The following is a 25,916-nucleotide window of genomic DNA, read 5'->3' as shown; positions in this document are numbered from 1 at the left end:
AAGGGGTTATTGCTTAATGGGACAGAGTTTCTGTTTAGGCTGATGAAGTTTTGGAAACAGATAGTGATGACAGTTGCACAATATTGTGAATGTAATTAATGCCACTAAACTGTACACATAAACATGATCAAAATGGCAAATTTAAGTTATACATACTTTACCACAATTTAAATAAAAGAAGTTCTGATACATGCTACAATATGGATGAACCCTGAAAACATTTTTTTTTTTTTTGAGATCGAGTTTTGCTCTTGTTGGGGTGCAGTGGCGTGATCTCGGCTCACTGCAACCTCCGCCTCCCAGGTTCAAGTGATTCTCATGCCTCAGCCTCCCAAGTAGCTGGGATTACAGGCATGTGCCACCACACCCGGCTAATATTGTATTTTTAGTAGAGACAGGGGTTTCACCATGTTGGCCAGACTGGTCTTGAACTCCTGACCTCAGGTGATCCACTCACCTCGGCCTCCCAAAGTGCTGGGATTACAGGTATAAGCCACTGTGCCCCACCAAAAACATTTTGTTAAGTGAAAGAAGCCAGATACAAAACAGGTCACACATTGTATGCTTCCATTCATATGAAATACTCAGAATAGGTAAATCTATAGAAACAAAAAAGCAAATTGGTGGTTGTTGCCAGAGGCTGGGGGCTGGGGGTGTGTGGGTAGGAATGAGGAGTAACTGCTTAATGGGTACAAGGTTTTTTTTTTTCTGAAAAATTTTAAATATTTTAAAATATCATGAAAATATTTTAAAACTGGAGGGAGATGTGGTTGTATAATATTGTGAATGTACTAAATGCCACTGAATTGTTCACTTTAAGACGGTTAATTTTATGTGAAGCTCAACTCAACTTGTAAAAAGGAACAAACCATTCATGTAACAACACGGATGAATTTTAAATGAGTTTTTCTAAGTGAAAGAAAATAGACCCAAAAGGCTACATAGTAGCTGCTTTGGAAAAGAGTGATCTGGCTGGATATTAGGAGGCTAAAAACAAAAAAACTCTACACACAGTGTGCACCTACTGTACTACAGCTGGCAAGTTTGCTTCATATCTAAGATACGACAATTACATGTAATAGAGTATCCTACACTGGGTCCTACGACAGAAAAAGGACCATTGGTGGAAAAACTAATGAAATCCAAAAAGTCTGTAGTTAACAGTAGTGTACCAACATTAATTTCTTCATTTTAAATATACCATAATTACGTAAGACATTTACAAGCAAGAGAAGGTATATAAAGTATATACAGGAACTCTCTGCACTAACTTCGTAACTCTCCCATAAATGTAAAATTATTTCAAAATAAAGTATTTAAAAAGTAAAAGAAAAAAACAGACAGTGAGCCATAATTTGCTGATCCTTAGGAGAAATCATAGTCACACACATTAAATCCCACATACAAAGATTTTCACATCAACACAGTCTGCAAGAGTCAAAGCTGTAGACAGCCTGCTGTGGACTGAATGTTTGTGTCCCTCCCAAATTTGTATGTTGAAGCCTAATCCCCAATGGGATAGCATTTGGAGGTAGGGCTTTGGGGAGGTAATTAGGGCAAGAGGGTGGCACCCTCCTGAATGGGACTAATGTCCTTATAGGAAGGGATACCACAGAGCTTGCTTCCCCTTCCCTCTCCCCTCCTGGCTATGTGAAGATACAGCGAGGAGGTGGCTGTCTACATGCTAGGAGGGGGGCCCTCGATGGACACTAGACCTGCTGGTGCCTTGATCTTAGAATTCTCAGCCTCTAGAGCTGTGAGAAATCAATGTTCACTGTTTAAACCACCCAGGCTATGGGATTTTTTTTTTTTTTTTCTAGAGACAGGGTCTTACTCTGTTGCCCAGGCTGGAGTGCAATAGCACAATCACAGTTCACTGCAGCTTCCACCTCCCAGGCTCAAGTGATCCTCCCACCTCAGCCTCCTGAGTAGCTGGGACTACAGGTGTGCACCACCATGCCTGACAAATTTTTGTATTTTTTGTAAAGACAGGGTTTTGCCATGTTGCCCAGGCTAGTCTCCAACTCCTGGGCTCAAGCAATCTGCCTGCCTCGGCCTCCCAAAGTGCTAGGAGTACAGGCTTGAGACACTGGGACTGGCTGGTATTCTTGCTAAAATAGTCCAAATAAAGACACAACTCGTAATTCAGCAACAGTGGAATGGATTTCTCTTGAAATGCAGTAGTCATATTATGGAATATATTCAGCAATGAAAATCAGAAACCTGCAACAGCATGGTTGACTACAACAGCACCGTGAGTGAAAGCAGCACAACACAGATGATATGGTCTAGCTGTGTCCCCACCCAAATCTCATCTTGAATTGTAACTCCCATAATTCTGTGTTGTGGGAGGGAGTCAGTGAGAGAGAACTGCATCATGGAGGCAGTTTCCCCCATACTGTTCTCATGGTAGTGAATAAGTCTCAGGAGATCTGAAGGTTTGATAAGGGGAAACCCCTTTCACTTGGCTCTCATTCTCTCTCACCTGCTGCCATGTAAGACATGCCTCTTACCATGATTGTGAGGCCTCCCCAGCCATGTGGAACTGTGAGTCCATTAAACATCTTTTTCTTTATAAATTACCCAGTCTCAGGTACGTCTTTATCAGCAATGCGAAAATGGACTAATACAGCAGAATACAGTTAAGATTCCATTTAAATGATATTCAATAACAGACTCAAACTATACTAAGAGATCCATACATAGTGAGTAAAAACTACTAGGTTGAAATATGAAATTGCAGACAGTCAATGATTTTTGACCTATCAAAAATGATAATTTTATATGGTTCAACTTCATACAAAGAAAAGCAGGGAAATTACTGTCACAAATGTGGGGAAAAGAAAGATCAGACTGTTACTGTGTCTCTAGAGAAAGAAGTAGACATAAGAGACTCCATTTTGTTCTGTATTTGAGATGCTGTTAATCTGTGACCCTACCCCCAACCTTGTCCTTGCAAGAGACATGTGCTGTGGTGACTCAAGGTTTAATGGATTTTGGGCTGTGCAGGGTGTGCTTTGGTAAACAAGTGCCCGAAGGCAGTATGCTTATGAAAAGTCATCATCGGCCGGGCGCGGTGGCTCAAGCCTGTAATCCCAGCAGTTTGGGAGGCCGAGATGGGCAGATCACGAGGTCAGGAGATCGAGAGACGATCCCGGCTAACACGGTGAAACCCCGTCTCTACTAAAAAATACAAAAAAATAGCCGGGCGAGGTGGCGGGCGCCTGTAGTCCCAGCTACTCGGGAGGCTGAGGCAGGAGAATGGCGTGAACCCGGGAGGCGGAGCTTGCAGTGAGCTGAGATCCGGCCACTGCACTCCAGCCTGGGTGACGGAGCAAGACTCCGTCTCAAAAAAAAAAAAAAGAAAAGTCATCATCATTCTCTTAATCTCAAGTATCCAGGGACATGTACACTGCCAAAGGTCGCAGGGACCTCTGCCTAGGAAAGCTAGGTATTGTCCAAGGTTTCTCCCCATGTGATAGTCTGAAATATGGCCTCGTGGGAAGGGAAAGACCTGATCGTCCCCCTGCCTGACACCTGTGAAGGGTCTGTGCTGAGGAGGACTAGTATAAGAGGAAAGAAGGCCTCTTGGCAGTTGAGATAGAGAAAAGCATCTGTCTCCTGCCCGTCCCTGGGCAATGGAACATCTCAGTGTAAAACTTGATTGTATGTTCTGTTTACTGAGAAAGGAGAAAACCGCCTTAGGGCGAAAGGTGGGACATGGAGATGTTTACATATGCATATCAAGGCACAGCACTTTTCTTTAAACTTATTCATGTCCAGAGATCTTTATGCATATGTCTTACTGCTGACCTTCTCCCTACGATGACACTATTATCCTGCCACTTCCCTTTTTCTAAGATGGTAAAGATAATGATCAATAAATACTGAGGGAACTCAAGAGACCCGTGCAGAGACCCGTGCCATGCAGGCGTGGGTCCTCTGTATGCAGAGCGCTGGTCCCCTGGGCTCACTTTTTCTTTCTCTATACTTTGTTTCTGTGTCTCATTTCTTTTCTCAAGTCTCTCGTTCCACCTAACGAGAAACGCCCACAGGTGTGAAGGGGCAGGCCACCCCTTCAACAAAAGTTAAGAGAATGGTTACTTCTGGGGGATGGAAGAGGAATGTGGTTAGAAAGGCATACAGGTCTAGGCATGGTGGCTCACACCTGTAATCCCAGCACTTTAGGAGGCCGAGGGGAGAATCACTTGAGTCCAGGAGTTTGAGACCAGGCTGGGCAACATAGTGAGACCTTGTCACTACAAAAAAACAAACAAACAACAGTAAAAACCTAGCCAGGCTTGTTGGTATGTGCCTATAGTCCCAACTACTTGGAAAGCTGAGGCAGGAGGATCACTTGATACCAGGAGTTCAAGGCTGCAGTGAGCTATGATCACACCACTGCACTCCTGCCTGGGTGATAGAGCAAAGACCCTGCATCAAGGATCAAGGAAAAAAGATAAATAAACAAGAAAGGGCATAGAGGTGACTCCTGGGGGACTAGAAGTGGCCTATTTCTTGATCCAGGTGGTGGTCACACAGGTTCATTTTACAAAATTTCATTAAGCTTTACATGAATGTTTTGGGTACTTTCCTATGTATACAAATCACAATTTTTTAAATGTAAAAAATAAATTAATTTCATACCTATTTTATTCAGATCATTATGCTCAACTTTATGGGGCATACAAGATAGAATAATACCTGACTGTTGCCTTTTAAAAGTGTATGATCTAGCCAAGCAGACAAGACCCACACATAAGATACCTCATGGCACTTCCTATCCATAGGGGAAGATAAAACTTGCAATGCATAGTGTTAGGACAACTGGGGGAAAAGAGTTTGATCCATACTTAATACCTTAACCCCCAAATCCATTCCAAATGGCTGAAAGATTAAAATACAAAAAAATTAAACTATACAATACACATGCTAGAAGGAAAAAAATGGAAATTTAAAAAAATAATCAGGAAGAAGGGTCTTTAAGTATGACATACAATTCCGAAGCCACTCCCAAAAACAAATAAATTAAACCCTGATAAATCAACTAAAGAAAAACTTAGTAATAACTACTGAAAGTCAAGCTGAAAGACAAACATCACACTGGGAAGAGAGATCTGGAACTGACATCAGTCAAAAGGCTAATTTCCTTAATATAGCAAGAGCTACTACAACTAAACAAGGTCAACAACACAAGAGAAAAATGAAAAAAAGATACCAATGGTTCTCGAAAAATGCAAATGGCTCAAACACGCATAAAACTACAATGAGATGTCATTATCCCTCTTTCAGAGGAGTCCCTACCAAAAAGTCTGATAAGTCACTGTGTGGGTGAGGATATAGGCAGTATAAAGAATAATTTAGCAATACATTAAAATGACAAATGCATAATCTGTTTGAACTAGCAATTTCAAAGAATTTCAAATTCCTCAAAAAATTTATTTCTAGGCATTTGGTTATAATTGTATATGTAAAAAAGGACCTATGTAACAAGAACACTCACTATATCACTGTTTGTAATGGAAAAATATCAGAAATAACCTAAATGTCCATTATTATGGACTAGTTAAATGCATTACAGCATATCCATATAATGAAATATTGAGCAGTTGTCAAAAGGAATTAAGTAGCTTCAGATTTACTGACAGAAAATGACCTCCAAGATATTTTAAGTGGGAGAAAAAAAAATTTCAATACAGCATGTATAAGATGCTACAGTTCGTTTACACACAATCACACATACATTTGTACATAACACACATGTACAAGCATAAAGGTATATACATATGTCATTATGAACTCTAAGAGCAGCAGAGTAAAAGCAAGTTCAGTTGCTTTTACTGAGTTCAGTTGCGTTCCAGTTAAAAAAGAAAAAAAAAAAAAACAAAAACCAAAACAGCCATGGAGTGTACAGCCAAGCAGATGACCTGATCGAAGTGGCTTGCCACTGACGGCGTCTACTCATGGAGGCACCTCACTCCTCCCTACTGTCCTGGGTCAGGCTCTTGCCTCAATTATCGCCATCGTCTCCTAACAGTTGGTCTGAGCCCTCCTAAGTCATCCTACCCAATACCACCAGTTATGTTCCCCAAACAGAAATCTGTTTACATCACTTTCCATTGATGATGCCACACTGGACAGACGACACAATCCAAATTTCAGAACGTGGTCCACAAAGTCCCCACCATACCATCTCCACACACCTCCCTGCCTTGCAACCTGTCCCAGCCACCAGGGGCTCTGCTACACAACCACTTGGTACCCCACATCCTTAAATATGTTTTCTCATTGACAACAGAGCCTTTCTGGATCTCTCCTTTTGGAAAAACTCATTTTTTCCCCCTCTTTCCTTGCAGCTCCAGCTCAAAGAAAGGGCCTAGTTTAAATGCCACTTTTTCTGTGAAGCCCTATTGAACTTTCTCAGGCTGTTTTCCCTCTGGACTTCTAGAGCATCTTGTATACAATGTCAATTATCGAGGCATGTATATATACATTATATACTTGTTATGTAACTGTTAATGTGGCACAGAATAACAAATGCACATCTTGCAGACAGAAACCTGGGCAACTACAATGGTTACCTTCCCAACCTCTCTAATCCTCATGCCTCTATGCATAAAATACACAAAGGGCTTAGCACAGTATTTGGCACATAATATAAGCTCAATAGGCAGCTGTTGTCTAAGCTCCACCAAACAAATTATGTGACTGTGGGCAAATTACACAACCTTTGTGAGCCTCAACATAGTTAAAATTATGTTTTTACATAATAGGATTGTTGAAGATTAGATGAGATGTAAGGTACCAGTGCTTAAACATTTCATGAATGAGTATATTCAACTAAAGAGTTAGAAATGACTCATTCCAAATGGGCACTATTTTGAACCATAAAATGGAATTACAGAAGGATGCATGTGAAGAGGTAGGGAGAGGAGAAGGCCAAGGGAGAGCAGGGGGGAGGGAGAGGAAGAGAATATGAGAATGTGGGTGCTGGAGGCAGTGGTCTGAACTCTTTATAGGTGCTAGGAGACCACATGGTATACAGAAAATAGAACACAAGAATATGCCAGAACTTCTGGGCTTTGTTCCAGTTTCTATTGTCTGGAGAAAATTCAAAGTAACAAACTGACTGCAGGGTCTTATGCTGGGAAGAGAAACATCATGTAGCTTTTGCTGATCATCTTCTGCCTAACTCACAAAAACTCAAAACTTACATGGTTAAGGTCAGAAAAAGGAAATTTTCAAGAAGGCACAAACTAAATCTTAGCAACTCCATCCCAATAGCTGGAAAACAAGACACGAAGATCTAAAACCAAGACAACCTAGAACTGGCTGGTCAGGTTTCTCTGGGAAGGCCACTAAAACACAAAGGGCAGAGAAAGTTCCAAGTGCCAAACAAAACCAAAGCCACTTTCAGCAGTTTACAGGGCAGCCCAAGGAGTCTCTTAAAAGCATTGTTTCTTTTACTTATGTCTCCTCCTGAGTATAAGTCTGTATAAGGGAGAAGATATTCTAGAAAAGAGATTTGACAACAAAGTTGGTGACTTACAAAGTTATAAAACTAGTATACATGTACAAATTATCCTCATATAACATATGATAGATATTATATTATCTTCTGTGCATGCATATGTGTAACATATATATACACTACCACCATCAATTTCTTGTTATGTAAATGTCTCATTTTCATATAGTTTTCATTTTATATATTGAATAAATGTTATGTATGGTACTTAAAGGATCCTGAGCTAGGAACTAAGATTAAGTATCTTATTAAGTATAAGATAAAGAAGATACAAGTATAAAAATCAAAGAAGTAAAACCTATGTACTGTTAAATTCGAATTATAAATATCAGGTCCTGTCCACTTGAGAAACACAAAAGCAATGACATTATAGTAGCTGTAAGTACCCCTAGCTCTCTGGTTTTGATTTTTAAACACCATTATCCTTTAAAAGGAAACAGGTGGGCCGGGCGCAGTGGCTCACGCCTGAAATCCCAGCACTGTGGGAGGCGAAGGCAGGCGGATCATGAGGTCAGGAGATCGAGACCATCTTGGCTAACACAGTGAAACCCATCTTTACTAAAAACACAAAAAATTAGCAGGCGTAGTGGTGGGCGCCTGTAGTCCCAGCTACTCAGGAGGCTGAGGCAGGAGAATCACTTGAACCTGGGAGGTGGAGGCTGCAGTGAGCTGAGATCATGCCACCGCACTCCAGCCTGGTGACACAGCGAGGCTCTGTCAGGAAAGGAAAGGAAAGGGAAAGGGAGGGAGGGAGGGAGGGAGGGAGGAGGGAAGTAGAGAAAGAGAGAGAGAGAGAGAGAGAGAGAGAGAGAGAGAGAAGAAGAGGCCGGGCGTGGTGGCTCATGCCTGTAATCCCAGCATTTTGGGACGCCGAGGCAGAGGGATCACAAGGTCAGGAGATCGAGACCATCCTGGCCAATATGGTGAAACCCCGTCTCTACTAAAAGTACATTAAAAAAAAAAAAAAAAAAATTAGCCAGGCTTGGTGGTGTGTGCCTGTAATCCCAGCTACTCGGGAGGCTGAGGCAGGGAAATTGCTTGAACCCGGGAGGCAGGGATTGCAGTGAGCTGAGATCGCACCACTGCACTCCAGCCTGGCAAAAGAGCAAGACTCTGTCTCAAAAAAAAAAAAAAAAAAAAAAAGAAAAGAAAAAGAAAGAAAGGAAAAAAAAGAAAGAGAAGGAAAGAAAGAGAGGAGGAAGGGAAGGGAAGGGAACGGAAGGGAAGGGAAGGGAAGGGAAGCGGAAGGGGAAACGGAAGGGGAAGCGGAAGGGGAAGCGGAAGGGGAAAGGAAGGAAGGAAGGAAAGGAAAGGGAGGAAAGAAAGGAAAGGAAAGGGAGAAAGGAAAGGAAAGGAAAAAGGAAAAAGGAAAAAGGAAAAAGGAAAAAGGAAAAAGGAAAGGAAAGGGAAAGGGAAAAGGAAAGAGAAGTCAGGTGACCAAGCCAAAAAAAAAAAAGAAACCAGGTGGCCTTGGAGAAATGGTTAATTCAAGGTCTGAGGCAGGAAAAGTATGATGTGCCCTGGATATTTCTTGCTGAACAAAAAGCAAAGAAATGATCAAAGAATGATCTGGGGTGAGGTATATCCAAAGACCACAGGAGCTGGCCTGAAGGGGCATCCCACTAGCCAAATTTGGGACAATCTGAGCAAAAAGAACGCCTGTAACTAAAACACATTAAATATATAAATATTCATTAGGCCATAATAATGCTTAAAAAAGAGAAAAGAGAAAAAAATAACAAACACTCCATTGTCCTTGAAGATGATTATTCATTTCATTTTCATTTCAACTGCTATAATATGCATAGTTTTTATGAGTTACCACTTAAAGTTAAACCTTGTCACTTAAACCATAGCAATACTATACATAATCACTTTCACTTTTGATCTCATATTCATTGAAAAAGCTTTTAGACTTGCTTAGATAGATATATCTTATATATCACCATATATACATAAAAAGAAAAACATAAGCTAAATACAGTAAATGTGTTGCATGTTTTCCAAGAATACAGTTGACTCTTGAGCAACTCAGAGGTTAGGGGCACCAACTCCCAGTGTGGTTGAAAATCTGCATATATCTTTTTGGCTTCCCTGAAACTTTACTAATAGCCTACTGTTGACTGGAAGTCTTACTGATAACAGCTAATTAATACATAGACTAGTATCTACATATATTTTATGCATTTGTGACATACTTACCATTTATTAAGAATTTTTTTCAATATTTCTAGGCTATGTATTTTGTCAGTTTTTTCAAATTTTTTACAAATCTCCAAAAAATGTTCCAGTATATTTATTGAAAAAAAAATCTGGGCCAGGCGTGGTGGCTCATACCTATAATCTCAGCACTTTGGGAGGCTGAGGTGGGCAGACTGCTTGAGCCTAGCCTGGGCAATGTGGTGAAACCCCACCTCTACCAACAAACAAACAAATAAACAAAAATTAGGCAGGCGTGGTGGCACGCACTCCAGTAGTCCCAGCTACTCAAATGGCTGAGGTGGGAGGATCACTTGAGCCTGGGAGGCAGAGGTTGTAGTGAGCGGGGATCACACCACTGCATTCCAGCCTGGGAGACAGAGTAAGACCTTGTCTCAAAAAATTAAAAAAAAAAAAAAAAAAAAAAAATGCTCAGAAGCTTAGTTCCATGTTTCTACACACAATAACTTTGTTTCAATACTGAATCACACTGTACTCTTTTTGAAGATAATTTAAACAGTATTTAATCTTAACACACATAATACTAACAATATTCATAACTCACCGAGATAACAATATGAAAAGCTGTGACCAAATTCATGCATGTATATGGTGCCATAATGGCTGCCTGGCCAACAACTATTATAAGACATCATTGATTATAAGCTATATCCTGACTTCGGAGAGCTTCGAGATGTTTTTAAGTAGTATAAAGCCACATATGGCCGGGCGCGGTGGCTCAAGCCTGTAATCCCAGCACTTTGGGAGGCCGAGACGGGCGGATCACGAGGTCAGGAGATCGAGACCATCCTGGCTAACACGGTGAAACCCTGTCTCTACTAAAAAATACAAAAAACTAGCCAGGCGAGGTGGCGGGCGCCTGTGGTCCCAGCTACTCCGGAGGCTGAGGCAGGAGAATGGCGTAAACCCGGGAGGCGGAGCTTGCAGTGAGCTGAGATCGAGCCACTGCACTCCAGCCTGGGCGACAGAGCCAGACTCAGTCTCAAAAAAAAAAAAAAAAAAAAAAAAAAGCCACATATGCTCACACTTCTTCCAACTGATGAAATGTGATATTAAGCCAACTCTTATATTCTGACAATTGGTAATTAAGGGGAAATTATGCATTATCCTTGCTTTCTTACTTAGAAAGTAATCAAATGAAGAACAGCACTTTTTTTTTTCTTTTTTTGGGAAAGAACTCTAAAGATAAGATCTACCCCTCTTTTACAATCTATTTCACTTATTTATTTTTTTGTCTGTAGAGATGGCCTTTGTTGCCCAGGTTGGTCTCAAACTCCTAGGTTCAAGTGATCCTCCCACTTCGGCCTCCCAAAGTGCGGGATTGTAGGCAGAGGTATTGCACCGGGCCAGATCTCCCTCTTAAACTTTTAAGTGCACAATATGGTATGTTTACTATGTTGTACAGCAGATCTCTAGGACTTACACATCTTGCATAACTGTAACTTTATATGCATTAAACTCATCTCCCCCTCCCCCATCCCTTAGCAATCACATTCTATTTGCTACTTCTATAACTCTATTTTACAAGATCTCATATAAGTGGAATCACGCAGCATTTGTCCTTCTGTGACTGAATTTTTGAGCATCTTTCAGGTTTTGTAAGGTATTAAATGTAAAAAAGGATGGACAGAATTAGAATATCATCAGTTTGCAATCCCTAATGAAAAATTAACTTACACAAGGATCATCAGTAGACATGATATGACTAAAGATTGATGGGGAACTGGATAATCACATGGTGGTAAAGTATCGCCTGACAAATTATTTGCTGGACACATAAGGGGAAAACATAACTTTAGACTGGCAAGACCTGGCTCTCGCTCTTACCACCTTAACCTAGTGACAACTGGGCTTCACCAACAGTGGGACAATTAGACTTCTCAATGTGATTTTATATGAGGAGCCTGGCATACTCCATTAAAAAAAAATTTTAGGCCAGGCATGGTGGCTCAGGCCTGTAATGCCAACACTCTGGGAAGCTGAGGCGGGCAGATCACTTGAGGTCAGGAGATAGAGAACAGCCTGGTCAACATGGTGAAACCTCATCTCTACTAAAAATGCAAAAATTAGCCAGGTGTGGTGGTGCGTGCCTGTAACTACAGCTACTCGGGAGTCTGAGACAGGAGTATCACTTGAACCCAGGAGGCGGAAGTTGCAGTATGCCGTGATCGTGCCACTGCACTCCAGCCTGGGTGACAGAGTGACACTCTGTCTCAAAACAAAACAGACCAAAAAAACTTTCACTTGAACCTAACCAAGTATTTAGATCTTTCAGTATATGATTCTCTTTTTTCTCACAGTGAAACAAGGTTTACTAACCTTCTTAGTGCTGCTTAATGCTATTCGATCTTAAATTCAACAGGTGACTTTACCCTATTTATATTCATTGTTATAACATGTATTTCTGGCATTTTATGTTTTCCATGTTTAATGCTTCCTTGTCTTCTTCGTTTGCTGCAGATGTTGTATTTTCTATTTCCCCCACCAGCACCATCCCTGGTAATCTGGAAAAATCTATAGTATGTTTTTAGAAATGCTAATGGTACTTCTAAAGAGAAAAGTTAGTACCTCTACAATTTCTCCCACCTCCTCCTTTACTTCTGCTTTTCACTGGCATCCTTAGGAACGTATTTTCCTCTGCTACATGTTAAGATGTTTAACATAAAAATATACCTTAAGTAGAGTTTAAGTAAATATCTTTTGTTTTAGAAAAATAACTGTCATTTAAAGTTAGACTTTACATTTGAACAGATTTAGTGTTCGTTGCCAGCCTCTCCATACTACAACTTCCCCATCTATTATCATTTTGATTCATCTCTAGAAAATCTGAGTTCTTACATATTCAAAAATGTTTTTATGAAGACTTTACATATGGATGGTGACTTAAGTAGGTCGAACTTGGATCAAACTTTTAAATCTCAATACTCTATTCAGAGAACTGCAATACATATATCCAACAAAGGACCCATATATCCAAAATAAAGAACCCTTACCACTCAATAAGAAAAAGAAAAACAATAGAGAAATGGGCTTGAATAGCAACTTGAATGACTTGAACAGGAACTTGAACAGAAAGGACTTGAACAGGAACTCTACAAAAGATGGCATATGAAAAACTGCTCACCCTCATTAGGCATCAGGGAAATTCAAATTAAAACCACAGTGAGATACTATTATACGTCTACACAATGGCAAAGACGGGATGGCACCATTTGCTGGTGAGAACGTGGAGCAATGCTGGTGGGAGCCTAAATTGTAACAACCACTTTGGAAGACCAATGGTACCTACTAAAACTGAACACACACAATTTCAGTCCTAGGTAAGTACCTAAGCATATACATGTACACATAAATGCACCAAGAGACAGGTATAAGAATGTCTTATATCAGCATGATTCATAACAACCCCAAGTTGGAAACAACCCAAAAGACCATCAGCGACCTACTGGATACATTGTGGTGTATTCAAAAAATGGAATACTGTACAGCTATGAGAATGAATGACAGGGGCAGATAACAAATGTACATACATACAGATAACACAGGGCCAGGCACGGGGGCTCACATTTGTAATCCCAGCACTCTGGGAGGCCAAGGTGGGAGACTAGCCTGGGCAACAAACAGAGACCTCGTCTCTAAAAAAAATTTTAAAATTAGCCAGGCGCAGTGGCATGTGCCTGTAGTCCCAGCTACTTGGGAGGTGTGGGGATTGCTTGAGCCAAGGAGTTCATGGTTGCAGTGAACTATGATCACATCATTGCACTCTGGCCTGGACAACAGTGACATCCTGTCTCTCTAAAATTAAATAAATAGGCCAGGCAAGGTGGCTCATACCTGTAATCCCAGCACTTTGGGAGGCCGGGGCAGGCGGATCACCTGAGGTCAGGAGTTCGAGACCAGCCTGGCCAACCTGGCGAAACCCCGTCTCTACTAAAAAAAAATACAAGTTAGCCAGGCATGGTGGCGCATGCCTGTAGTCCCAGCTACTCTGGAGGCTGAGCCAGGAGAATCACTTGAACCAGGGAGGCGAAGGTTGCAGTGAGCTGAGATTGTGTCACTGTGCTCCAGCCTGGTCAACAGAGCGAGACTCCATCTCAAAAAAATAAATAAAAATTAAATAAAAACATAGATGAATCTCATAAACACATCATTGAGCAAAAACCAGAAAATGAAAGAGCGTATGATACATATTCATGATTCCATTGCATGAAGTTTAAGAACAGGCAAAACTGATCAGTGTGCTAAGAAGTTAGAATAGAGTAGTTACCTTAGGACAGGGGTCAACAAACTTACTCTGTTAAGCACCAGACAGTACACATCTTAGGTTCTGCAATCTCAGGGGCAACTACTCAACTCTGCTGTTGTGGTGCAAAAGTGGCTATAGACAATAGATCAACAAATGAGCATGGCCATGTTTTAATAAAACTTCACAGGCTCTGATATTTGGATTTCATATACTTTTCATGAGTCATGAAATGTTATTCTTCAATTGACTTTTTTTTTTTCCAACCATTTAAAAACATAAAAACCCCTTTTATACATGAATGTGGGCCAGGTTTGGTCTGCAGGCTGCCAGCCTACGTTTTAGAGGATTGGGTGGCACGTGCCTGGAGGGGTGGACTTCGGAGGCTTCTGAGGTGCTGGTAAAATTCTGTTCTGCTGTTTACATGAGTGTGTGTCTTTTTTTTTTTTTTTTTTGAGACGGAGTCTCACGCTGTTGCCCAGGCTGGAGTGCAGTGGCGCGATCTCGGCTCACTGCAAGCTCCGCCTCCTGGGTTCACGCCATTCTCCTGCCTCAGCCTCCTGAGTAGCTAGGACTACAGGCGCCCGCCACCGCGCCCGGCTAATTTTTTGTATTTTTAGTAGAGACGGGGTTTCACTGTGGTCTCGATCTCCTGACCTTGTGATCTGCCCGCCTCGGCCTCCCAAAGTGGGATTACAGGCTTGAGCCACCGCGCCCGGCCGAGTGTGTGTCTTTTATAAAACTGTATGGAGCTGTACACTTGTGATTCACATACCTTCCTGTACGTGTATTTCAATACAAAACGTTTTTTTTTAAGTGCTTTTAAAAAAGCAAAAAAATTTAAAAATTAAAAAACATTTGTTTACAAAAACCTAATATATGTGACCAACTTTTTTTTTTTTTTAACTTGTAGGTGATTCTTCACCCTTGAAATTCAATAAGTTAATCAGCATTATTTGTCAAATTTTCCTCATTTTCCCTGGACATGATAACTTCTTCTTATAACACTTTTCACTTCAAAAACATTTTCTATTCTACATTTGACTCTCACGTTTGTTCAGTGTGCACCACACTCTTCGCTGGGAACACTGAGTGTTCCCAAGATTCCTACCAGAATGCATCTGTGTGTGGGGTCCCTACTGTCCCTCTCTTCTGCTTCCCTCGCTGTATGCCACAGAGATGCTGTTCATTTCTACATTTTCCCGTTTTGGGGTAAACTTTCAAGACCTTGCCTCTTCCTCACCAATCTGCTTTTTCTGTTAACTCTGATTCTGCTTTTTGTAGCTTCTTAATGCACTTTTTATGTGCTTTGTAATGGCAAAGTGCTTCTGGAATTTAATCCATAACTCTCATGACTTCTTTATAACTTAGCACCTCACCTTTCATTTTTTATTTCATAGTGACTGTTTTCTTCAACTTCCTTGAAGATGTAAGTCAGCGGTTTAAACAATTCCTGTATTTTCTCATGTAAATTTTCTTTTTTAAGCTTAAGTATTTGTAAACTAAGCTTGTTAACACTAATGAAAATGTACAAAGAATTATAAATTTTCATATTAAATGTTATATTAATCCCTCCACTTTTCCTACAGAATTTGAATGGCTACCATGTTGTTTGTTTGTTAAGCAATCTTCTTACAGGAGAAGTTGATCTCTAGTTTCTTCCCCTTGGCAGAACTGACATTTTGGATCAATTAGTTCTTTGCTGTAGGGGCTGTTCTGTGTGTTATAGGAGGCTTAGCAGCATCCCTAGCTTCTAGATGTCAGTAGTACCACACCACTTGAGACGACCAAAAATGTCCTCAGATACTGCCAAATGTCCCCCAGGGGAGAGGAATGGAAAGCCTCCAACTGAAAGCCACTAGTCTATACTCATTTGCCCAAAAATAGAGTGGGCAGAATTTCCTTACTCCTGTTTACCTGGACACTGCTCAAATTCTTCCCTTAAAAATTCAGCTAGAGGCCAGGTGCGATGGCTCAAGCCCGTAATCCCAGCACTCTGGGAGGCCAAGGCAGGTAGATCACAAGGTCAGGAGTTCCAGACCAGCCTGGCCAAGACGGTGAAACCCCGTCTCTACTAAAAATACAAAAATTAGCTGGGCGTGGTAGCATGCACCTGTATTCCCAGCTACTCAGGAGGCTGAGGCAGGAGAATCACTTGAACCTGGGAGGCAGAGGCTGCAGAGAGCCAAGATCGTGCCACTGCACTCTAGCCTGGGTGACAAAGTAAGACTCTATCTTAAAAAAAAAAAAAATTCGGCCGGGCGCGGTGGCTCAAGCCTGTAATCCCAGCACTTTGGGAGGCCGAGACGGGCGGATCACAAGGTCAGGAGATCGAGACCATCCTGGCTAACACGGCGAAACCCCGTCTCTACTAAAAACACAAAAAACTAGCCGGGCGAGGTGGCGGCGCCTGTGGTCCCAGCTACTCGGGAGGCTGAGGCAGGAGAATGGCGGGAACCCAGGAGGCGGAGCTTGCAGTGAGCTGAGATCTGGCCACTGCACTCCAGCCTGGGCAACAGAGCGAGACTCCGTCTCAAAACAAAAAAAAAAAAAAAAAAAAAAAAATTCAGCTAGATAACTGGATGCTGTAGAGGTTTCAATTATTAGTTTGAAAGTTCAGCAGTCTGAGAGGGGACAGGAGAACTGGGACTAGCTGTGGACAACTGTGACTGGGAAACTTCATCTCCAAGCCCCTCTGTCTCTTGGAGCCAATGCCTCTAAATTTTTATGTGTATGTTGAGGGTTGGGTTGTACTCTGTCCTGATGGGGAGAGATACTCTTATGATTTCGGTTCATTCCCTCGAAAGGGACTGAGTTAGTCACTCTGATAAGATGTCAAGTTAAAATAAAGCCCCACAGTTGGCAGGATTTTTGTTTGGTGGTTCAGTAAGTATTTTTTCTTTGCACAATAGCCTTTTCGGTACTGTTGGCCTTCAGCTACAAAGCCAGCTCTTAGGATATGATTTCCCATCTCTCCAGCCCACCATCCTCGGCCCAGACCTTATCCCCTTCAAAAGCTGGAGCAAATGGGGAACATGCTCTGCCTGCATTCCCTGGTTTCCACACAGCATGGCTTCTAGACGGTGGTCTCCCATCTTCCAGCCCATTTCTCCAAGTTGTGGGGCCCCTCTGTTATTTTTCCCAACACTGGGAGTTGTGTACTCAGTGTGTCATTCTTTAATTCAATTTGATCTCAAAGTGGCAGACAGCCCTCGGAATTCATGGTTGAAGATTGGGGCTATTCCCAAATTTCAGCTGATGAAACCTTTTCCTCTATTTTTATTGATTTGGTTCCTTTCACCAGGTTTCAGGAAAGGAGTATTTTACCATCTTGCTGTTAAGTCACTATTTTACCTTGTAGTCCCCAAGGCAATATTTCTTCCTTCTCCATAAAGGTAAAGTGGCATCGCTGGGAAATGGCTCAACTCCTCTTAAAGAAAAATCTATTTTATGTCTTGTTTTGATCACTGAGAGAAGTAGTGAAGGTGTTTTGTTTTTTTTTTTCCCCCTCTCTAAAATACATGGTAGAAAGCTCTGGGGGAGAGCTCAGGAGAGCAAAATCCAATTTTTGGGAAAATGCTCGTTATATGGCTTTAGGTGTTTTTCTTAACCCTGTGCACTTAATTCGATACTCATTAAAATATAAAAATATGTTCTGTTCCATTTCTGCTCTAGGCTGGGGAGAGAATGAATATATCCTTTCTGCTATCAGCAAGAGACACTTAACACAAGAAACCACGCATTACTACCTAACAGAAAGAGATGCTTAATTTCTAAAAGAACCTTACACCTTTCTGCACTCTCTACACACAGACTAGGGCATCCACATTTTTCCAGGATTATACACAGGAGTACAGCTGAGGCATTTCTTTTTTATGACATTAGTACAGAGAGACAGTATACAATTAATGCACAGATGTCAAGATCACACAAAGGTTCCATTTGTACCTATCTACTCTTTCCAAACAATCCTATGCAATTGCCTCAGTTTCTTAGTCCATTTTCTGTTGTATAAACAGAACGCCTGTTCTATAAAACAGAATACCTGAAACTGGGGAATTTATAAAGGAAAGGAATCTATCTCCTACAGTTCTGGAGTCTGAGAAGTCCAAGGTCAAGGTGCCACACCTAGTAAAGCCCTTCGTGTTGATGGGAACTCTGCAGAGTCTCAGGTGGTGCAGGCCACATGGTGAGGGGCTGGGTGCGCCAGCTCAGGTCTCTCTTCCCTTTCTGAATAGAGTCACCAGTCCCACTCCCATACTAACCTGTTAATCCATTAACCCATTACTCCATGAATGAATTAATCTATTCATGAGGATAGATCCTGCATCACCCAATCACCTCTTAAAGGCCACTCCTCTCAATACTGCCTTTAGGAGATTAAGTTTCTTTTTTTTTTTGAGACGGAGTCTTGCTCTGTCGCCCAGACTGGAGTGCAGTGGTGCGATCTCGGCAAACTCCGCCTCCTGGGTTCACACCATTCTCCTGCCTCAGGCTCCCGAATAGCTGGGACTACAGGTGCCCACCACCAAGCCCGGCTTTATTATTTTTTTTTTTGTATTTTTAGTAGAGACGGGGTTTCACTGTGTTAGCCAGGATGGTCTCAATCTCCTGACCTTGTGATCCGCCCCGCCTTGGCCTCCCAAAGTACTGGGATCACAGGCGTGAGCCACTGCACACTCGGCCGGGGATTAAGTTTCAACCTAAGTTCAGGGAAACAAAAACATTCAAACCACAGAACTCAGTTTTCTGATATAATTGTAGTAGACTTAACGCTGAAGAGCATAAGATTATATAGCTAATTAGATTCCACTTTAATGACAGTCAATGACTGCTAGTATGATGGCTCCTGAAAGCCACAGCCACAGGTAGGTAGAATGTGAGGCCCTACTCTGGATCAGGTGTGCTAGATGAATTTTTTAACACTAAACTCTCAGGTCAGCTGCCTGTGAAAACAAGTACAGCATGCTGGGCCTTTATAATAATGGGCAAATTCACGACGATAAACATTAAAGGTAAGGAGATCATTCCTAAACCCATTTGACACCTTAACAGAGTATAATATGGAGGCAGAATAAGGCTGACCGGTTGACCAAAAAATATGAAGGGTACTTGCCATAGGCTTAGCACCAGTCTAGATGCTTTATAAATACAAGCGGCCAGACACGGTGGCTCACTCCTATAATCCCAGCACTCTGGGAGGCCAAGGTGGGTGGACTGCTTGAGTCCAGGAGTTCAAGATCAGCCTGGTCAACATGGCAAGACCCCCATCTCCCCTACAAAAAATTAAAAAAATTAGCCAGGCATAGTGGTGCATGCCTGTAGTCCTGGCTACTTGGGAGGCTGAGGCAGGAGGATCGTTCAAGCCTAAGAGGTCAAGGCCGCAGTGAGCCATGAGTGTGCCACTGCTTTCCAGCCTGGGTGACAGAGTGAGACCGCATCTCAAAAAACAAAACAAAACAAAATAAAACATGCAGTCCTTGTGCTTAAGGAACCTGGGATTTAACTGCAAAGACTGGTGCACACAGAACAAATAATGTAAGACAAGGAAGAATCCAGCATTAAATCCTAACCCTTCTTGTCTGATGCTGTTAGCCCTCTCAACCTTGAAACTATTCATTGGTTCTTTAACCTACCCCTCTCCTCAATTTCTTCCCACATCTTTTCCACACTTTCTTCGAAGCCTCCTGTTTGAGCTCCTCTCCCCTAAATGGTGGTAACTTCCATTCTCGGGCTTCTTTTTGATCTACACAGTCAGCCTGGTGAAATGACCAGGACTGAACATTTCAGTTACCATCAGTCTGCCAAAGACTACCAGTTCACAGATCTGACCCGATGGACACCGCCAGGTCCCACAGACATCTCAAAAGCCAGGTACCCAGACTTGCTGCCCTCCCAGTATTTCTAACCTTGGTGACAGGCAGCACCATCAACCCAGTCGCCCAGCCTGGAATCTCAGAGGTCACCTGTGACCACTCCTCCTCCCTTACTACTACATCCAACCGGTCACTGGAGCAGTTAATTCTTTTCTTATTCTTTCTCTTATCTGCCCCTCCCCTCCTCCTTTCTACTCAAGGTCACTCTAGTTCAGAGGCCCTTTATTTCTTGCCTGAACTACATCTGAGCCTACAAACTGGTTTCTCTGGCTTTGGTATCATCCCCTCTTCCCCTGAAACTCTCCTCTCCAGCCACTCCCAATCTTTCATCTTCCACACCCGTCACACCGGCATGACCTGTATTTCCCCACGTTCTCTCATCTTCCACATCTTCATGTGCCTTTCCACATGCCTTTCATCTGCATAAACTTCAGGTCCCTTCTCCTTGTTCCTCTATTAAACGTCTATCTATCCTTTAAAACTCAGTAAGACATCCTCTCCTGCAGGAAGTTCTCTCTGACACCCTGCTACTCACGGCCAGATTCCCCATCCTTTATATGGTGTCCAAATAGTCATTGTCTCAAAAAATATTTAAAAGATAGGAAGTTTCTCTTCACCTCAATGCAGTGGGGTGGGGGATTTGTGTGATACCTTCTCATAAAAATAAAAACTGTAGAAAACAGAGTTTATGTGATTGTAAACAAATAACTTTGTGTTCTCCATTCAGGACTATGTCCCATTTGAAATTCCCTGATGGACACACCATCGGCCACATTTGCTGGACAATGCCACTGCCTCACTCGGACTTTCACCACGCTCCAGGCAAAGGAGATATTTTCCCTGTGGCCACTTCTTCAGGGAAGAACAATCAACTGGTTAAAAATACAACATATTTCTATGAAGGCAACCACTAGCATCTACACCTCCTAACCTCCTGCTTTTGCTGTGGTTTAGTCTCTGCTGCTTCCTGTTGGCTGCTCCTCGGAGACATCAGGACAACACTTACAAACTAAAACAGACTGCTTCCTCATCTCTAAGATGGTGACTAGATGAGCACAAAGGATGCTTTTGCCACTAAAATGTCATTTGGATTCATTCTCTGTCCTAAACTGGCTCCTCTTGGGAATTTCCCTGTTACTGAAAATAGACAAAATACACAAAGCCGTAGGGAACAACAGTCTCTATAGCTCCTTGTCCCATTCCTGACAATGGTGTTATAGGATGGTTGTGGGGGGACTCTCCAATGTGCATTTTTAAATATCCACACCTACAAGTCACTTGCAATAATTCAATACAGAAATTCAACTTGTGATAAATATTCTCCAAACTGTAAACATCATATTACCTTTTAGAGAATGGCATTTCCTTTCATGGCTTATAAGTTTACTTCTTTGCAGCTTTAAAGGGGTGCCTTTAATACTTCAAGATTCAGATAAAAAAAATCCGCATCCAGACCTTCAGAAACCCACCATTTTTATATAAGGGGATTGGGGACTTTGGTTACGTGGTGATGCCCATATTCACTAAATTGTTTATTTGGCAAAATTACCAAAACCTTGAATAATAGAGGTTTTGTTTTGTTTTGTTTTTTGAGATGGGGTCTTGCTCTGTCACCCAAGCTCTGGAGTACAGTGGCACGATCTCAGCTCACTGCAACCTCAGCCTCCCAGGTTCAAGTGATTCTTCTGCTTCAGCCTCCAGAGTAACTGGAATTACAGGTGCCCACCACCACGCCCGGCTAATTTCTGTAGTTTTAGTAGAGATAGGGTTTCACCATACTGGCCAGGTGGTCTCGAATTCCTGACCTCATGATCCGCCCGCCTCAGCCTCCCAAAGTGCTGGGATTACAGGCATGAGCCACAGTGCCCGGGCCCCTCCCCTACCCCCCACTGCTCCCTTTTTTTTTTTTTTTGGCTATAGGAACTTGTATGCTTTTATAAAGTTGTTCCCATATTCTGTTATCAGCTATTAGGTGGCTTCATGGAGTCTCCATATTTCACCCCCACTTCTATGGAAAATTCTTCCTGTAACTACCTACCACCGGTGAGGGTATGAATTTCTGGAGTATGGGATTGTCCGACTGTCACCCCAGAGTGAGCACCTTGATTTCTTTTTGTTTTGTTTTGTTTTTTGTTTTGTTTTTTGTTTGTTTGTTTTTTTGAGACGGAGTCTCGCTGTGTCTCCCAGGCTGGAGTGCAGTGGCGTGATCTCAGCTCACTGCAAGCTCCGCCTCCCGGGTTCACGCCATTCTCCCGCCTCAGCCTCCCAAGTAGCTGAGACTACAGGCACCCGCCACCACGCCCGGCTAGTTTTTTGTATTTTTAGTAGAGACGGGGTTTCACCATGTTAGCCAGGATAGTCTCGATCTCCTGACCTCGTGATCCACCCGCCTCGGCCTCCCAAAGTGCTGGGATTACAGGCTTGAGCCACCGCACCCGGCCGAGCACCTTGATTTCAAAGCCTTGTTCTGAGCCTGGATTCACAAAGACAAATTCTACCACACCAACTGAAGAAGTACCTGTTCAGGCATGGCGGCTTACACCTATAATCCTAGCACTTTGGGAGGCTGAGACAGGTGAACTGCCTGAGCTCAGGAGTTTGAGACTAGCCTGGGCAACACCATGAAACCCTGTGTCTACTAAAATACAAGAAGTTACCCAGGCATGGTGGCGGGTGCCTGTAATCCCAGTTACTCAGGAGGTCGAGGCATGAGAACTGCTTGAACCCAGGAGGCAGAGGTTGCAGTGAGCCAAGATCATGCCACTGCACTCCAGCATGGGCAACAGAGTGAGAAGCATGTGGCCAGACAATTCTGGAAAACAGAATGGGTTCTCCTAACACGAACCTCAGGCCCTCCAGAAATTTTCAGAGCAAATCTCTTCGTTGCCTCTCTTCATTCTACTACCATTGTTTTAGTGAGGACCTGTTTCCCAGCTGACTAATTTCAAACACAATATGACATGGTGGTTAAGAGTCCAACTGCCTAGGTTCAAATCTCACTTTCACTAGTTTGTATGACCTTGGTAAATTACTTAATCTGTTTCCTCACGGCTAAAATGGAGTCACTGACAGTACTTACCTCATAGAGCTGCTATGAGGATTAAGTGAGGTGGTGACGATAAAGTACTTGGCAGGGTGCCTAGACCTGAGCAGGTGCTTCATAAACACTTTTACTCTCAACAGCTTCCTAATGGGTCTCCTACCACAGGGTTATCAGCCTCCACCAATCCACCTTCCATGCTATTGCGAGTGTGCACTTTCACAAATATTTCTGGGTTATAAAATACAAATTTCATTGTAGAAAATTCAGAAAACACATGAGGGAAAGGTCATCCATATCCCAATCATAGAGACAATCCACTGTTGATATATTTCCTTCTAGTCTTTTTTCCATTTTTTAAAACTTAACTGAGATGATCGTTCAAATTTGTTTCACGTATTTTCCTCCAATTTAACAATACCAAGTGTTGTTAGCTCCCAGTTTCTGGAGGTCTGGTTTCTCTGATGCTGACAGATGCCTGCACTTTTGCTTACTGCCTACAAGCGAAGATGTATCCTCTCTGGTGGGGGCTCCTCATCTGAGGAATGCAGGAGAAAAGAGATTTCAGGTAACCCTTGCAACATCCCATCCTGCAAGCTTGCTCCTTATGCCAAGACTGTGCTTATGCACTCCTCAGTCTGGAAAGCCTTTCTGCCTCTCCCCATCTGTGTTCACGACAGTTTTCAAAACCCAGCTCTAAACAAGAGTTTCCTAGATAAAACATGACCTCCCATGATGACAACCAAGTCTGTGCTACAGGGTACTCCTGCGATGCAGCCACTTCCATACAGCAGCATGGGCCTCAGAGGCAAAAGGCACTCAGCACACACTGGCTGAGTGGGTGTCTAAATATTTTATTGTCTATTTTTTTTTTTTTCCTTAAGTAAACCATAGGCTAGACGCAGTGGTTCACAACTATAATCCCAGCACTTTGGGAGGCTGAGATGACAGGACTGCTTGAGCCCAGAAGTTTGAGACAAGCCTGGGCAATACAGTGAGACCTCGTCTCTACAAAAAATTTTTTAAAATTAGCCAAGTATGGTGGCATGCACCTGTAATTCCAGCTACTCGGGAGACTGAGGTGGGAGGATTACTTGAGCCCAGGAAGTGGAGGCTGCAGTGAGCAGAGATCATGCCACTGCATTCCAGCCCCAGCAACAGAGTGAGACCCTGCCTTTAAAAAAAAAAAAAAAAAAGTAAACCATAAAGTCCTTTAGTGATGAACCATTTCTCTTAATTTTATGCTTATTGGCAGTTATACATGGCTAGGTAATTACTATATGATAAATAAAGGAACAGTCAACTTTTTTTTCCTTTACAAAGGTATGGTTTTACTTTTCTTGCCCTACTGGACTTGATAGGCTTGATAACAGCTGACACTCTTGTGCCAACACAACACTAAGTGTTAAACTCATTACTAAACACATAGTAATGAATTTAATCCTCACAACAGTCCCGGTGAGGCACGTACTATTATCGTTTTCATTCTACATATGAGGAAGCAGAAACTGTGATGGGTTATGTAAAGTGCCCAAGCACTCCCAGCCAGTAAGTGGAGTTGGGATGCAAATTTAAAAACTAGTTTGACCACACATAATATCCATGTAATTAAATTCAACAATTAAAATCTTGACTAAGGATCAACTATGTCTTAAAACACTAGGTAAGGATATTTCCCACGTTGCAGAAGGAGAAATGAGGTGCTAAACACAGGCGGATGGGACACACACATACACGCATGGAGAAAAGGATAGGCGGACCCCACGATCAAAACAAGTTTCCCCCATATGCTGGTAAATAAGAGGGCCCTCGAAGTCATGTCATTATTATTATTATTATTATTATTTTTTGAGACAGAGTCTCGCTCTGCCTCCCAGGCTGGAGTGCAGTGGCACAATCTCGGCTCACTGCAAGCTCCGCCTCCTGGGTTCACACCATTCTCCTGTCTCAGCCTCCCAAGTAGCTGGGACTACAGGTGCCCACTACCCACCCGGCTACTTTTTTGTATTTTTAGTAGAGACGGGGTTTCACCGTGCTAGCCAGGATGGTCTCGATCTCCTGACCTCGTGATCCACTTGCCTCGGCCTCCCAAAGTGCTGGGATTACAGGCATGAGCCACCGCGCTGGGCCCAGTCATGTCATTATTAGTCATATCTAAGAATGGACAGGGCCAGTGGGAACCACCATCTTAGAGCATGTCTGTGAGTGCCTGGCAGCATACCTGTCCACCCCCAGATAAGAGCCCTGGGGCCAGCTTTTCCTTGTTCTGCACATGGCTCCTTGTCACCCACCCCTCTGCCTCATACCCCAGGAGTTGGGGAGGGATAGCTGGAGCAGGCGGAACAGCCCAGCTCTCCTCACTGACCAGGAGACAACATCCCAGCAAGTCCATGACTTATTTGATATTTACGTATTTTTCACAAGTAGGGAAGACAGCCTTTTCCCCAAGACCCGTCTGTGTATCATAAAATCTCAAGAATTCAATATGCTCATCGCCAGCATCACCGTGTTTTCTGTCAACATCTGAAACGCACATAGCTTTTACAGAACACTCCATAAACAGAGCATGGGGGCCGAGTGGACCTGGAGCTTGCCCCTGCGTCTAGGACTTCCCAGAGACGGTATGCTTAGAGGGGAGTGGTCCTCAGAGGCACTGCACCCTGCTCTGATTCCAGAAGACAAGGCTTAGAAGTGGACTCAACTCCTCAACGCGTTCTTATGCAGGCACAGCTTCAACCATGACTTGCAGGCTAACTACGTCCAAACGTGTAACTCAGACCCTGACCTGGTCTCCTGGCCACTTCAGATGTGGTTCGTCCAATGGGAACTCACTTCCCGTCCTCCCAGTCTGAGTTCTCAGTGAACACCACCACCCCAGGCAGAGACCTGCAGTATCTCATTCCCTCCTCCCACAAGCCTTCCTCTGGAGACCTTCCAACCCCTCCCTCTGCCACCGGCTCTTTCAGGCCAGGCCCTTGTCATTTCTTGCCTGGCTCATGACAACACCTT

At 42.8% G+C, this 25,916-nt stretch overlaps 1 protein-coding gene across 3 annotated transcripts in view; it reads right to left on the bottom strand.

Moving 5' to 3' along the window:
* The window catches only part of LOC105465279 (tet methylcytosine dioxygenase 3), a 125,375-nt gene that overhangs the window by 35,109 nt on the left and 64,350 nt on the right, over window positions 1–25,916 (bottom strand). The window lies entirely within an intron of this gene.

Source organism: Macaca nemestrina, chromosome 13, assembly GCF_043159975.1.
Source record: "Macaca nemestrina isolate mMacNem1 chromosome 13, mMacNem.hap1, whole genome shotgun sequence".
Classification (NCBI taxonomy): Eukaryota; Metazoa; Chordata; class Mammalia; order Primates; family Cercopithecidae; genus Macaca; species Macaca nemestrina.
Note: the sequence above shows the minus strand (reverse complement) of the source record. Positions and strands in the feature narration are given on the sequence as shown.